Consider the following 15,537-nt stretch of genomic DNA (forward strand, 5'->3'; position numbering starts at 1 on the left):
CCCAAATTCCATGGACTTGAATCTGAAAGTCCATATTTACATTTGAAAGAGTTCGATGAGATAATAGCTACATTATGTTTTCCTAATGTATCTGAGGATACAATTAGGCTGAAACTCTTTCCTTTTTCCTTAAAAGAGAAAGCTAAGACGTGGTTATATTCACTGCGTCCTAGATCCATTGGCACATGGAACGATATGCAGAGGGAATTCATAAAAAAATTCTTCCCACATCATAAAACGATTACCCTCAGAAAAGCGATCATGAACTTTGCCCAAAAGGAAGATGAAACATTCTTTCAATGTTAGGAAAGGTTCAAAGATTTGGTCAGTTCATGCCCACAACACGGATTTGAAACGTGGCGCATTACAAATTTTTTCTATGATGGACTGACATCTTCCATGCGCCAAATGGTCGAGACAATGTGTAATGGAGAGTTCATTAATAAAGATATCGACGAGGTATGGGACTACCTCGATAGTTTGGCTGAAAAAACACAATCTTGGGACTATTACCCAAAGTCGAACACCACGTCTAGGCCGACTCAATTAAAGGAGAAAGGTGGATTATATCTCTTGAAAGAAGAGGATGATCTCAAGTGTAAAGTGACTACGCTCATAAGGAAAGTTGAGGCTATGGAAGGAAAGAAGGATAAGGTCAATGAAATTGTTTGCGGCATCTGTGATTGCAACATTCACACAACTGAAAACTGTCCTACAATACCTGCCTTTCGAGGAGTGTTGAATGAACAAGCCAATGCCGTAAATAACTATCAAAGACCTTTTACTGGACCTAACTCCAACACATACAATCCTGGCTGGAAAAATCATCCAAACTTTAGTTGGAGGAATGGACAAACGGCGACTCCTCCAGGTTTCTTTAATCAAAATCCAAATCAAGTGAAACCTCAAGAGGAACCGGTTCAAAATCCCATACAAGAGCTGGCTCAAGCAATGCGAGGAATTACAGATTTTATGCAAAAGATAGATTCTCGTATGACGGTTATAGAAAAGGGGATGCTTCCTGCACAACCTCTCCCCAATCCTAAACCGCAGTACGAGAGTAATGATCCTAGCTCTTCAAATCAGATGGGGCATGCTAAATCCATCACCACTCTTAGGAGTAGTAAGATTATCGATAAAACTCTTCCGGTTAGGCCCGAAAAGCCTCAAGAACCAGAAGAGGACAACAATGATGGATCCGGTGATGCCTCACAAAAAGTAGAACCGGAACTTCTAGAGAAGCCAGTTGCTCCATTCCCCCAACTATTGGTTTCACCAAAACCTCTCTCTAACTCTCAGGATATCCTAGAGGTGTTGAAACAGGTGAAAGTCAACATTCCTCTGCTTGATGTCGTTAAACAGATACCTTCATATGCCAAATTCCTAAAAGACTTATGCACGACCAAGCGACGGAAAATTATTCAAAAGAAAATCTTCTTGACTGAGAAAGTGAGTGCCATCCTGAAGTAAGACGTGCCGCAGAAATTCAAGGATTCCGGTAGCCCAACCATATCATGTGTGATCGGGAACCATCGAATTGATCACGCACTTCTTGACTTAGGAGCGAGCGTCAATTTGATTCCCTACTCGGTATATAAACAGTTAGGTTTGGGTGAATTAAAACCCACCCTAACCACACTACAACTTGCTGATCGCTCTGTTCGTGTACCAAGAGGGATAATTGAGGATGTGTTGGTCCAAGTTGATAGATTTTACTACCCTGTAGACTTTATCATCCTGGACACTGAACCCATCAATAACATGAGCACTCGTTCCTGTCATTCTTGGTCGCCCATTCCTTGCCACGTCAAATGCAATTATCAATTGCAGGAATGGTATCATGACTATGTCTTTTGGAAATTTGACATTGGAGTCAAACATTTTTTTCAATAACGGCAGCAACTCAGAGGATGATGACGATTTCCACGACATTAACATGATTGACTCTTTCGTGGAAGATATGACACCTCTGACCTTATCCTCCGACCATCTAGAGACGTGCCTGGCCCACTCCCATGATTTTGATAATGACATGATTAGGGAGACGTGCGCCTTGCTTGATACTGCGCCGGTACTTGAAGTTAACCGATGGAGGCCACAATTTGAAGAATTACCACAAACTGATGTAGTGCCTCTACCGTCTAACCTCAAGCCGCCGAAGCTTGACCTAAAACCTTTGCCCTCTGATTTGAAATATGCATATTTGGGTCAAGATGAGACATACCCGGTGGTGATCTCTGCCCACCTGGAGAAAGAACAGGAGAGTATGCTTATATCTACTCTCATTGAGCATAAAGGAGCACTGGGATGGACGATAGCGGACCTCAAAGGAATCGATTCCTCGATTTGTACTCATCACATATACCTTGAGGATAATGCAAAAACCGCTCGGCAACCACAACGTAGACTAAATCCCAACATGAAGGAAGTGGTTAAGGCCGAGGTTCTTAAACTATTGGATGTGGGTATTATATACCCTATATCTGATAGTCAATGGGTGAGTCCAACTCAAGTGGTCCCTAAGAAGTCCGGAATCACCATCGTAGCCAATGCTAATAATGAACTCGTGCCAACTAGAGTCACTACTGGTTGGAGAATGTGCATTGACTACAGGAAGTTGAATACCGTCACGAGGAAAGACCACTTCCCTTAACCATTTATTGATCAGATCCTGGAAAGGTTAGCTGGTCATTCCTATTACAGTTTTTTTGACGGGTATTCGAGCTATAACCAGATAGAGATAGCCCCTGAAGACCAGGAAAAGACCACATTTACATGTCCCTACGGCACCTTTGCTTACCGAAGGATGCCATTCGGACTATGTAATGCCCCTGCCACCTTTCAGCGATGTATGCTTAGTATCTTTTCTGATATGGTAGGGCAATATCTAGAGGTTTTCATGGATGATTTCTCTGTTTACGGTCCTTTCATCAAGTGCTTGGAAAGTCTTAAATGTGTGCTGTTGAAAAGATGTGAAGAAAAGAACAATGTACTTAATTGGGAGAAGTGCCATTTCATGGTTCAGAAAGGAATTGTCCTTGGACATATCATCTCGTCCAAAGGAATCGAGGTAGATAAGGCAAAAATCGATCTTATCTCTAACCTACCTCCACCCAAGAACATCAGAGACGTGCGATCCTTCTTAGGACACGCAGGATTTTACAGGCGATTCATAAAGGACTTTAGTCTCCTCTCTCGTCCATTATGTAATCTTCTTCAAAAGGATGTTCCGTACGAGTGGACTGAGCAATGCCAGGAAGCTTTCACCAAGCTTAAAGGCACATTAACCACTGCACCTATCATGCAGCCACCCGATTGGAACCTTCCTTTTGAGCTTATGTGCGACGCTTCTGATTATGCTCTTGGGGCGGTCCTAGGCCAGAGAAAAGACAAGAAGCCCTACGTCATTCACTACGCAAGTAGGACTCTAAATCCTGCTCAAGTGAACTACTCGACTACGGAAAAGGAACTCTTAGCCGTAGTGTTCGCCTTGGACAAATTTAGGTCCTACTGATCGGATCCAAGATCATTATGTACACAGATCATGCGGCATTCAAGTATCTTCTTTCTAAGAATAATTCTAAGCCCCGCCTGATAAGATGGATCCTTCTACTCCAAGAATTTGACTTGGAAATTAAAGATAAAAAGGGAGTAGAGAACGTAGTGGCCGATCACCTTTCTCGCCTTAATACCTCGATTCCCTTGAGACAACCCATATCAATGACATGTTCCCTGAGGAACAATTGTTTAGAGTCTCCCATTCACCTTGGTTCGCTAATATTGCTAATTTTCTTATCACAGGTTCTATACTAACACATTGGACTGCGCAAGATAAGAAGAAATTTTTCACCGAGGTGCGCAACTTTTTCTGGGATGATCCTTATTTATTTAAATATTGCCCGGACCAAATTCTAAGGAGATGTGTACCAGGCGATGAGCATCAGAGCGTATCTCCTTCTGTCACTCTCAGGCTGTGGTGGTCACTTTTCTGCTAAAAGACCACGGCCAAGATTCTGCATGTGGCTTTTATGGCCCACTATGTTTAGGGACACTCATGAGTTTTGCAAAGCTTGTGAGCGTTGTCGAAAATTGGGAGCATTGTCCGTCGAAATATGATGCCTTTGAATCCCATTCTTATCATTGAAGCATTTGATTCTTTGGGGCATCGATTTCATGGGACCATTCCCCAATCGTTTGGGAAATCAGTATATTTTGCTCGCCGTGGATTATGTCACTAAATGGGTCGAAGCGATTCCGTGTCGAAAGAATGACCATCGCACGGTCATTAAATTCCTAAAAGAAAACATCCTTTCTCGATTCGGAACGCCTCGAGCCATCATTAGTGATGGGGGCTCACACTTCTGTAATAAACCATTTGAGAACTTAATGAAGAAATATGGTATCTCTCATAAGGTGAGCACCCCATACCATCCTCAGACAAGTGGACAAGCTGAGATTTCCAATAGGGAGATCAAACACATTCTGGAGAAAACGGTTAACCCAGATCGTAAGGATTGGTCAATCCGATTGACCGATGCCTTATGGGCATACCGTACTGCATTTAAAACTCCTATTGGAATGTCTCCCTTTAGACTTGTCTATGGGAAGGCTTGTCACTTGCCTGTGGAGCTGGAACATAAAGCGTACTGGGCGATCAAAAATCTTAATTTCAATCTGGACAACGCTGGCTCGCTACGCAAACTTCAATTGAATGAACTTGAAGAAATCCGGAATGATGCGTACGATAATTCGAGAATTTACAAGAACAAGATGAAAGCATTTCATGACCAACACATTTTGCGAAAATCATTCACGCCTGGTCAGAAGGTCCTTTTGTACAATTCTCGATTACATTTCTTTCCGGGTAAGCTTCGATCTCGTTGGACCGGCCCTTACATTGTTGTTACTGTTTTTCCGCATGGGGCCGTTGAGATAAGAGATCCCGACAATGGCAAGGAGTTTAAAGTCAATGGACATCGATTGAAACCATTTGTCGAGAAATTTGATTCAGAGGACATGTCCATGCCTCTGACTGATCCTGTTTACCAGGATTAATCTCCTAGTCTGATGGAGGTATAGGTAAGTTTCCTGTTTTCTTAGGACTAGGGTAGTTGCTTTATTTGTCTGGCTGAAGACGGTAAACTTAGCGCTCCTGGGAGGCAACCCAGCTCTTCATTTCATTTCTTTTTTATCATTAGTTAGTTCAATGTTTGTGGGTAACATTGCTGCAAACCCTCACGAGACTACAACTCGTCCACTAGGGGTAACCTAGGGGTTTAAAGGCTTGTTGCATACGCTAAATGCAATCGAGAGTACCTGCGAAAGTGGTGTAAGTAGGATTTCATTTTTGTTATTTTTATTTTAGTTTTGTTGGTTCCCCTCTTGTACTGACTCGCTCTTACGTCAATATCTTTGGAAAGCCTCTTGATTCTTTCAGGTATTATCTTCCCATCACTTCTCATTTACTTACTTTGTCCCATGTGCATTGCATGCTTATTTCTTTTACATTGAGGACAATGTAGATTTTTAGTTGGGGGTGGGAGATTAGGTTTCCTAATCAGCGTTTTCTTGGTCTTGAGCAAAAGTTGTGAAAATTTTTAATTTTTCAGGATTTCTGATGAAGTCAAAGTGATTTTGACAGGCCATAGATGCATGATGTTGGTACTTCATGACTCTTGAATTCAGTTATCTATTAAATTTCACAGCTAAGTTTGAATTGTTAATCCATTATTAGAATTTGTAAACATTGATTGAGTCATGAATGCGCAGGACACATCTCGCTTCCATATTAAGGTTTCAGTTCGATATTAAAGGATTAACTTGGTAATCACTAAACATGAAAGGAACTAACTTGAGAAATCGAATGGATTGGGCAAACAGTCTTTACCATAGGTTTGCTCCCTATAGGTGAGGATTCAATTCCCCATGAATGATATGTGAAAAAGTTGGGTGTACAGTTTTTACCTTAGGTTTGCTCCTTATAGGTGAGGATCTGATCCCTCTTCTTGGCGTTACTTCTAATGAAAAAATCAAAAAAAAAAAAAATTTAAATTAAAAGAATACAAAGATAGGTGTAAGCCAAGTTGGGTTATCGTGATTCCTCTTATTTTTACCAATAATATCCTTAAATAGAGAGGTGAATCTTAATGTTGATAAGTCGAGATTAGACTATACATCCATGGAATTCAGTGTTTGGAATTGTTCTAATTAAGGGATTAATATTTGAACTTGACTATGAAGTTTACTGTGAGCTTGATTTCAGGAGAAAGTAATGCCAACATTCATGAATCATAGAATTCTAGGATCTGGATTGTTTTTCAAAAATCATTCGAGTTTTTATTTTCTTATAGAAATTGTTCTGTAACTCTCAACTTATTTTTCGCATACTTTGTTCGGGACTAGCAAAATGCTGGTTGGGGGTTGTGTTGAGGGTCAAATATTGCATATCAGACCCCATTTATTACCTGGATTTATGAGCATGACTCTGTTTAACGCCCGGTTTTAATTATGTTTTGTTGCAGGATGCAATCAGGAGCTTAAACTGAAATTGGGCATTAAAAGCGTGGATTCGGCACTCCGATGTCACAAAAGCAGGGGACGGACTCCTAGGGATTGGGATCGATGATTTTACACAGCCGAGATCCGGAAAAAATCGAGAAACTGAAGCTCAAGTGGCCCGAAAGTCAGCCAGAATACAAGATCATAGGTTTCTCACCACCCGTTTGTCCCGAAATTTCATACACGACCTGAAGAACATAAATTAACCGTACATGCAGAATTTTGGCCGTTGTATCCTGGTGGAAGTGGCCTAATGGATAGATCATCCCTCGGAATCATGATTCTGGGCCCACCTGCTGTTTGGATCTGCTTCATCTCCGGTCTCCACGGTCTAAATGATGTGACAGAATGGATGGACGGAGCGGATTTCATATATACATCATGATGGACCCCATAAGGAGCATGCGAGTGCATAGACGGTGCACTCCTGTGGTGCACCGAATTCCTACAAAAGGGTCAGCCACCGCTGACCCGCGTCCTCTTCAAAAACGCAACAGCGTTTTCGCTGTCGTCCGCCGGTCCTCCTCAGTGGGGCCCACTCGACACCTGGAGTGATGATCCGAACCGTCCATTGTATCAAGAGGGTGGGCGTGAACATCGCCTAGGTGGCGTAATCTCGGAAGATAATGGAGAGTGGATTTCAGCTGTTAAAACGGATGATTAACGGTGACTTGAAAGATAACGTGGGTCACATGGAATTTAATCCAAAAGTAGTGCTTCCCACCTGATTTTTCGAGTAGAACGCAGTGGACGGCTCGGATTTTTCAAAAAGACAGTGAAATGGGGCCCACCATCGTCACAGCGTCAATGACGCTACCCTGTTTTCGCAATCGGAAGCCGTCCGGTTTTTACGGCGGATTGTACGCCCTTGGGCGCGGTCGGACAGCTGATCTGAACCGTTCATCATGTAGGTGGGCCAGAAAGCTCCCAGAGGACGTTGTCCTTTTGGAAGGAAAGCAAAGAAGAAGAAGAGGAGAAGACTCCGAGTTTGGCTGCTGTGCGTGAAGACGTCTCCGCAACCAACTCGTCCGCGGACTACGGCCTTTCGCACGGACCTCCTGCTCTACATACAGGAGTCTCCAGCTTCTGCAGCCGAGTCCTGCCAGGACTCCACAGCAGGGAGGTGAGAAGAAAGATAAAAGGAGAGGTCTCGGTTTGGGTTGATGGGCAGGAGGAAAACGAGGAAGAAAAGAAGGAGGGAAGCTGTGTGGCTGGAGGCAGGTGGACGTGAGCAAGAGGTTGGGTTTGAGAGAAGAAACAGAGAAGAAATAGAGAAGACAGGAAAGGAGGATGTGAAGTTTTTTAAGCTGTTTTTTTTCCCTTCTCGTTCTTTTCTTTCTTTTCTCTATTATCATTTGTTTTGTTTAGTCCATCCATGTCAGGCTAAAACCTCTTAGCTAGGGCTAAGAAGTGAAGCTTGTAGAATGATAGGAGATTGTATGCGTGTGCCTTTTGTTTAGATTAAGGGGATTTTTTTATATTTAATTTTATTATGGAAGTATTGTTAGTTTTTAATGGCCTGTTGTGACTAAAATTACAATGGGTTTGCAATGGCTTTGAGTATTTCTTGTTCCTTATTTTGATTATGATATCAGGAAGCCCTGTTGTTCGCCATCGTCTCCTGGGCATGGTTGGATGTCGGTACCCTTCATAACCTTCATAATCAGCTGATTGGTTGGTAATTAGTTTAATTCTGTTATTGACTTTGTCTCTTGGGCATGGTTTGGTGATGGAATCCATTCTAATTCATATACCTTTCACCCCTTGAAAACTATATCAAAGGAAGTCTAGTTAATTTCCATGATTTCTGAAGCAGGCATAAGATCTCCCTGATCTCTACAAGTGGATCCTCTGAATCCCTAGTTTTCTTCCTTGGATTGTTTAAAGTTTTAGATAATTATTCCACAATTATTTCTGAAATTCTATTTGCTTTAGATCATATCTTAGTCTAGTTCTATTTCTACTTGGTTTCAGGTAACGTACAGGTATCAGTCTCAGTGGATTCGACCTCGGTCTTACCGAGTTTATTACTACATCACAACCCTATACCTGGGGAGTGAACACATGGTCTGATTGTGTCATGGTGGCATTCCCTCGTTAGTTTGTTGACGATTGAATGGATATACCAATCAACATTTAGAATCACTGAAAATAACATATATGTGCTATATTCGTACCGTCCATCTGTTTTGCAAATGAGGCAGATCCAAAACTTACTTGGACCACAGCACAGAAAGAAGTGGGGACAATGACGCCCACCGTTGAAATCTTCCTAGGTCCACCGTGATGTTTATTTGTGATCCAATCTGTTCATAAGGTCAAACAAACTTAAATGAAGGGAAAATACAAATATCAGATTGAGCCAAAACTTTAGTAGGCCCCAGGAAGTTTTCAATGGTAGGCGTTCAATCCCTACTGCTTTCTATGGTGAGGTCCACTTGAGCTTTGGATCTGCCTGGTTTTTGGGCCCATACTCTAAAATGATCTTGAAAAATAGGTGGACAGTGTGAATATAACCCATGCATCATGGCCGGACTTACAAAACTTGTTGTTATCAACGAACTATTTCAAACAATTTCAAATGGCAGGGTGGGAAGCAATGTTACAGTGCTCATAATTCAAGAGGAATTAAATGCAATTCCATTTAACCCAATCCCAACCTTTCTCATTCTCCCCAAACGTTAGATGAAATTTGTATGGGACCAAATGCACATCCATTCCATCTAATACCGTCGGCCAAATGCCCCCTCAGTGATTGGGCGATTTGTAGAAAGGTAGAAGTTTATCATTCTGGATGGATTTTTTTTTTTTTTTTGTCTTGTGTCTAAAGGACTTATTCTTTCACTGGTAATTGTAGCCAAAATTATATTTCTCGATGGAACGAAAATGAACAAACTAAAATAAAATAGGCTAAAAACAATGTTAATTTTTATTTATTTATGAATTAATGTTCATTATAATTGATAGAGTAACAAATAACACTTAAAGAAGAAGAAGAAGAAGAAGAAGAAGAGATAAATATCTAAACCGTCCGTGTGGCCAAACGATCCATGCGAATGGTGAGTAGGATGTGAATAGAGTATTTGATTTTTCAAGTCAGGACTCGGTTAATCGGAATTCGACAAATGAAGGTTGTGGATATTTATCCTATTTCTAAGCATACTGTAGCGATTGCACTAGACAATTGTGATCTAATCTAAGACTAGGCTAGGCTATGCTAAGATAAAAGATAAAGATAAAGATAAAGATTATGAAGATAAACGTCTTTAGTGTCGGCCGGGAGGCCCTCACCGCATTAATCTTTTATAGCTTTTAGAGGCGGCAAAACCCTCACTGGATTTCCTTGTTGGATCAAGATTCTTCACAATCACGACTTTTTATATTCTATTCTTAAGGGAGACCTCCATATATTAGAAATCATTTTCAGATCTCTTGCCAGTGTGGATGATCCATGAACCTTTAGAGCTCTGTCTCATTGGATCCGGTTGGGTCACAAATTGTGTTTATATCCCCCCCTATCATGACCTTGAATATCCGTGGAAGTGGTGGAACTAGTCTCATTGAATTTGGATCAAGACCCAATACATTAGTTCTCATCTGCATATATATTGGTTTGATCTTCGAATATTCGTAATTGTCATGAGAGCTCTAAATGTCTCTGGGAAGATCTCTCATTTTGGAAGGATTGTGAGGATGACCTTACCTGTTAGTACCTCGGTTTTGTTAATGATGTAAGCTAGGGTGTCCTGACTCGGTCAAGCCTCTATTGGAAGATATTGAAGACCAAAAACTCGAAGACTTGAAGCAGTAAGGTTTGAAAACACAGGTAAAAGTGAGGTGTCTTGATAATCATAGCCTTAAACCCCTTTAGGTATAAAACAATCTACCTTAAATGACTTGTTACATATAAGAAAACCTATTTTCATCAGGTTTGTGCTGGCTAGATCATGTACAAAATAAAAGATCACTATCAGAAAAATGGGCAAAGGCTACGGATAAAAGCGGTAGCTATATACATATAGCTACAGTTATAGTCCGTAGTATGTCTGTAGCAGTTAGTGTTGTAGCCATTTGTTTCATATGGCTACGGATTAAATTCGTAGCCATACCTTCCGTTACTCAAACATACATATAGCTACGGATTATATTGGTAGCTAAAACTAGAACCAGAGCCTTGGCAATAGGCTAAAATTAGAAACAGCATGGTTTCCAAATAACAAGGGCTACGGTTAATAGCCGTATCTATATCTTCTATTAAATTTTTTTTAAATAAAAATGGTATTTCTTGCCATTGTAGTACGTGCCCTGATAGAAATTATAATACTAATGTCTCTTGTATACTGACAAGAACTAATTTCACTAAGAGATGAATGATTTAGTCTTAGAAAAAGACACTAAGTTACCTAAAACCAAGGCGTTGACGTAGTTTCGTAAGTTCATTTTTCGTTTTTTCCTGTATAACATGAAATGGACGCAAGTACTTGGATGAAGACCATCAATCCAGCAAACTTGAAAACCCATGTCCCAAAAATAGAAACCAATGCTACTCTACTTATTACAAAGTCTACATGATCCTTTGGAAAGTGCCAAAATTTGATATGTTATATGAATCAAAACAAATCGTAACTTAAAATGCTGAGATGAGTGGGTAATACCTGAAGATGATAGCCAACAAGAAGGTCATTGATGGAAATAACTTGGACATGACATATGCAAATGTCGACGGAGTTCGTTCTAGTCTAGTATGATACAATATCCTAGCAATCACAGCCCTGAAACACACCAAGAAACACACCAAAAATTCGAAGTAGGATAAGACACTTGGAATAATAAGCACCAAAAATGCTTCCAAAAAGGAACTGCAGCAGCAACATTTGAAGTAGCATTATACATAATAGTATACATGTGCAAGAAAAGAACTAACTTGATCCTTGGATTTGCAAGGAAGAAACCGTTGTTGGATTGCCTTCCAGTCGTTGTTATATTCCAATAAACCCTTTGCTAATAATCTGCCACATACCAAAAGGCCAGACCTTCAGAAGGAAACATACATCGAACACATAATACAGATAACTGCAATGAATTAGACTTATTTAACTTCTATAGGTCTCTTCCTTCAGTGCCTTTTCTTAGTAATATTGAGTAAGGCATATGGACAAAAGCTTCTTAATATGAAACATGGATGATTTAGATTAATAAAAAAATCATAAGGGTTGATTCAGCTGTAAATCCATGCGCACACCATGTTCGAATTTTGAATTTCTGGGTTGTTTTTGTTGACTGGAGTCTGGACAATCATTCAGAACAAGGACTAAAACACAAGCTGATAGACACCCACCATTATCACCATGTACACATGTATATTGTGTTTCTTTGTGGAGAGCATGATTTTACATCATTACACTTTTAATCCAATCGAAATTGCATGGCACACAACTGGAGTTGAAGAATGTAATATAAAACATGACAGAAAAAAGTTCCTAGAATGTATAATTGTTGCAATTTGAATTTCTTGCATATGATAAACAAGCATTTATTGTAAAAAGAAGTAAACGCAAATAGATTACTGATCCAGATTTTTATTTTTTTTCATGTCGAAATTGAATGCATTTCCTGCTTCTCGAGCCATTATGTGACATGTTTCAGCAATGCAATTAGAATTCTTGTATGAAATAAGATTCCAAGCACATACCTGTAATTTTTCCAGCATGTGCAAGCTTGTACAGGCCTTTTGCGTCCCTTGCTTCATATACTTCCAGTGGCACGTTCATGAAAATCATCAAGTATGTATGCCAGCTTTCTTTTGCGATGCAACCCTTGGCTTAATGCACATGCCAATAAGCTTTTCCCTAAAAATTGAATGTAAGTGAGAAATAAGAAATTTATCAAATAAAATAACAAGGCAATTAAGAAACAAATATCCAAGCCACGTAAGAAAGATGAAGAAAGTGATGGGACAAAATATCCAGCCTTCAAATTATGAGTAGGAACACTACCACAAGTCCCATCACCACAAGATATCCAAAGCATAGATATCTGACTGTCTTCGGTGCTCAATCAACTCCTGGGAGCTTACCCGGAAAGAGATGTATGACCATTGTTTCCTCTCGTATGGTCCACTTGAGTGTATGACCACCGTTATCAATGTTTATTTGAGCACCAAAAGCAGTCAGATATCTCTCCAAAAGAAGTACGGTAAGCCCATAAGGCATCGGTCAATCGAATTGACTAATCTTTAAGGTCAGGGTTAACCATTTTCTTCAAAATGTGTTTGATCTCCCTATTGGAAATCTCAGCTTGCCCACTTGTCTGTGGGTGATATGGGGTGCTCACCTTATGAGAGATACCATATTTCTTTATTAAACTCTCAAATGGTCTATTATAAAAGTGTGAGCCCCTATCACTAATGATGGCTCGAGGTGTTTCGAATCGGAAAAGGATGTTCTCTATTAGGAATTTAATGACTGTGCGATGGTCATTATTCCGACACGGAATCACTTTGACCCATTTAGTGACATAGTCTACGATGAACAAAATATATAGATTTTCAAAAGATTGAGGGAATAGTCCCATGAAATCGATGCCCAGCAATCAAATGCCTCTATGATAAGAATGAGATTCAAGGGCATTATATTTCGACGAGACAACGCTCCCAATTTCTGACAACGCTCACAAGCTTTGCAAAACTCGTAAGTGTTCTTGTACATAGTGGGCCAGTAAAAGTCACACTGTAAAATCTTGGCCGTGGTCTTTTTAGCAGAAAAGTGACCATCACAGGCCTGTAAGTGATAGAAGAAGATGACATTTTGATGCTCATCATTTGGAATACATCTCCTTAAGTTTGGTATGGGCAATATTTAAACAAATATGGATCGTCCCAGAAAAAGTTGCGCACCTCGGTGAAAATTTTCTTCTTATCTTGCGCAGTCCAATGTGTCGGTATGAAACCTGTGTCAAGATAATTAGCAATATTAGTAAACCAAGGTGAATGGGAGACCCTGAACAACTATTCATCAGAGAACATGCCATTGATATGTGTCGTCTCAAGGGAATCAAAGAGATCAAGGTGAGAAAGATGGTCAGCCACTATGTTCTCTACTCCCTTTTTATCTTTAATTTTTATGTCAAACTTCTGGAGTAAAAGGATCTATCTTATCAGGCGGGGCTTAGCATCATTCTTAGATAGAAGATACTTGAGCGCTACATGATATGTATAAATAATGATCTTGGATCCGATCAAGTAGAACCTAAATTTGTCCAAAACGAACACTACGGCCAAGAGTTCCTTTTCCGTAGTCGAGTAGTTCACTTGGGCAGGATTTAGAGTCTTACTCGCATAATGAATAACGTAGGGTTTCTTATCTTTTCTCTGGCCTATAACCGCCCCAAGAGCATAATCAGATGCGTCGCACATAAGTTCAAAAGGAATGCTCCAGTCGGGTAATTGTATGATGGTTGCACTAGTTAACATGCCCTTAAGCTTAATGAAAGCTTCCTGACATGGCTCACTCCACTCGTATGGTGCATCCTTTTGAAGTAGATTACATAAAGGATGAGAGATGAGACTAAAGTCCTTTATGAATCTTCTATAAAACCCGGCGTGTTCTAAGAAGGATCGCACGTCCCGTATGTTCTTGGGTGAAGGTAGGTTAGAGATAAGATCGATTTTTGCCTTATCCACCTCAATTCCTTTGGATGAGATAATATGTCCAAGAACAATTCCCTTATGAACCATAAAGTGTCACTTCTCCCAATTAAGTACCAAGTTCTTTTCTTCACATCTTTTCAGCACACATTCAAGACTTTCTAAACACTCGCTGAAAGATGGACCAAAGACAGAGAAATCGTCCACGAAGACCTCTAAATATTGCCCCACTATGTCGAAAAAGATACTCATCATACATCGCTGAAAGGTGGCATGAGCATTACATAGTCCGAATGACATCATTCGGTAAGCAAAGGTGTCATAGGGACATGTAAATGTAGTCTTTTCCTGATCTTCAGGGGCGATCTCTATCTGATTGTAGCTAGAATACCCATCAAGGAAACAGTAGTAGGAATGACCAACTAACCTTTCCAAGATCTGATCAATGAAAGGTAAAGGAAAGTGGTCCTTCCTCGTGATGGTATTCAACTTCCTGTAGTCAATGCACATTCCCCAACCAGTAGTAACTCTAGTTGGCACGAGTTCATTATTGACATTGGCTATGATAGTGATTCCGGACTTCTTAAGAACCGCCTGGTGATTCCGGCTACAATGGTGATCACCCATTGATTATCAGATATAGGGTATATGATACCCACATCCAATAGTTTAAGAACCTCGGCCTTAACTACTTCCTTCATGTTTGGATTTAGTCTACGTTGTGATTGCTGAGTGGTGTTCACATTATCCTCAAGATAAATGTGGTGAGTACAAATCAAGGGGTTAATTCCCTTGAGGTCCGTAATCGTCCATCCAAGGGCTCCTTTGTGCTCAATTAAAGTAGATATGAGCATACTCTCCTGTTCTTACTCCAGGTGGGTAGAAATCACCACCGGGTATGTCTCATCTTTACCTAAATATACATATTTCAAATTAAAGGACAAAGGTTTTAGGTCAAGCTTTGGTGGCTTGAGGTTAGACGGTAGAGGCACTATATCAATTTGGGGCAACTCTTCAAATTGTGGCCTCCACCGGTTAACTTCAAATATCGGTGTAGCATCAAGCATGACACACGTTTCCGTAATCATGTCATCATCAAAATCATGGGAGTGGGCCAGGCACGTCTCTAGAGGATCAGAGGATAAGGTCAAAGGTGTCCTATCTTCCACGAAAGACTCAATCATGTTAATGTCGTGGAAATTGTCATCATCCTCTAACCGTCTGCCTGTATTAAAAAATATGTTTGACTCCAATGTCATATTCCCGAAAGACACAGTCATAATACCATTCCTGCAATTGATAATTGCGTTTGAGGTGGAAAGGAATGGGCGACC

General features: G+C 40.4%; 1 long non-coding RNA gene and 1 other non-coding gene across 2 annotated transcripts; both read right to left on the reverse strand.

Annotated features, from left to right (window-relative positions):
* Nucleotides 1-243: 243 nt before the first annotated feature.
* Nucleotides 244-350, reverse strand: LOC131219788 (small nucleolar RNA R71). The gene has a single exon (XR_009158432.1). It is a non-coding gene; the product is annotated as a small nucleolar RNA R71 (small nucleolar RNA).
* A 10,730-nt stretch (nucleotides 351-11,080) lies between these two features.
* LOC131218469 (uncharacterized) lies at nucleotides 11,081-11,570 on the reverse strand. The gene is made up of 2 exons (XR_009157755.1): nucleotides 11,483-11,570; nucleotides 11,081-11,330 (listed from the first exon to the last, which is right to left on the reverse strand). It is a non-coding gene; the product is annotated as an uncharacterized LOC131218469 (long non-coding RNA).
* Between the last annotated feature and the right edge of the window lie 3,967 nt (nucleotides 11,571-15,537).

Source organism: Magnolia sinica, chromosome 11 (assembly GCF_029962835.1).
Source record: "Magnolia sinica isolate HGM2019 chromosome 11, MsV1, whole genome shotgun sequence".
NCBI classification, from domain to species: domain Eukaryota; kingdom Viridiplantae; phylum Streptophyta; class Magnoliopsida; order Magnoliales; family Magnoliaceae; genus Magnolia; species Magnolia sinica.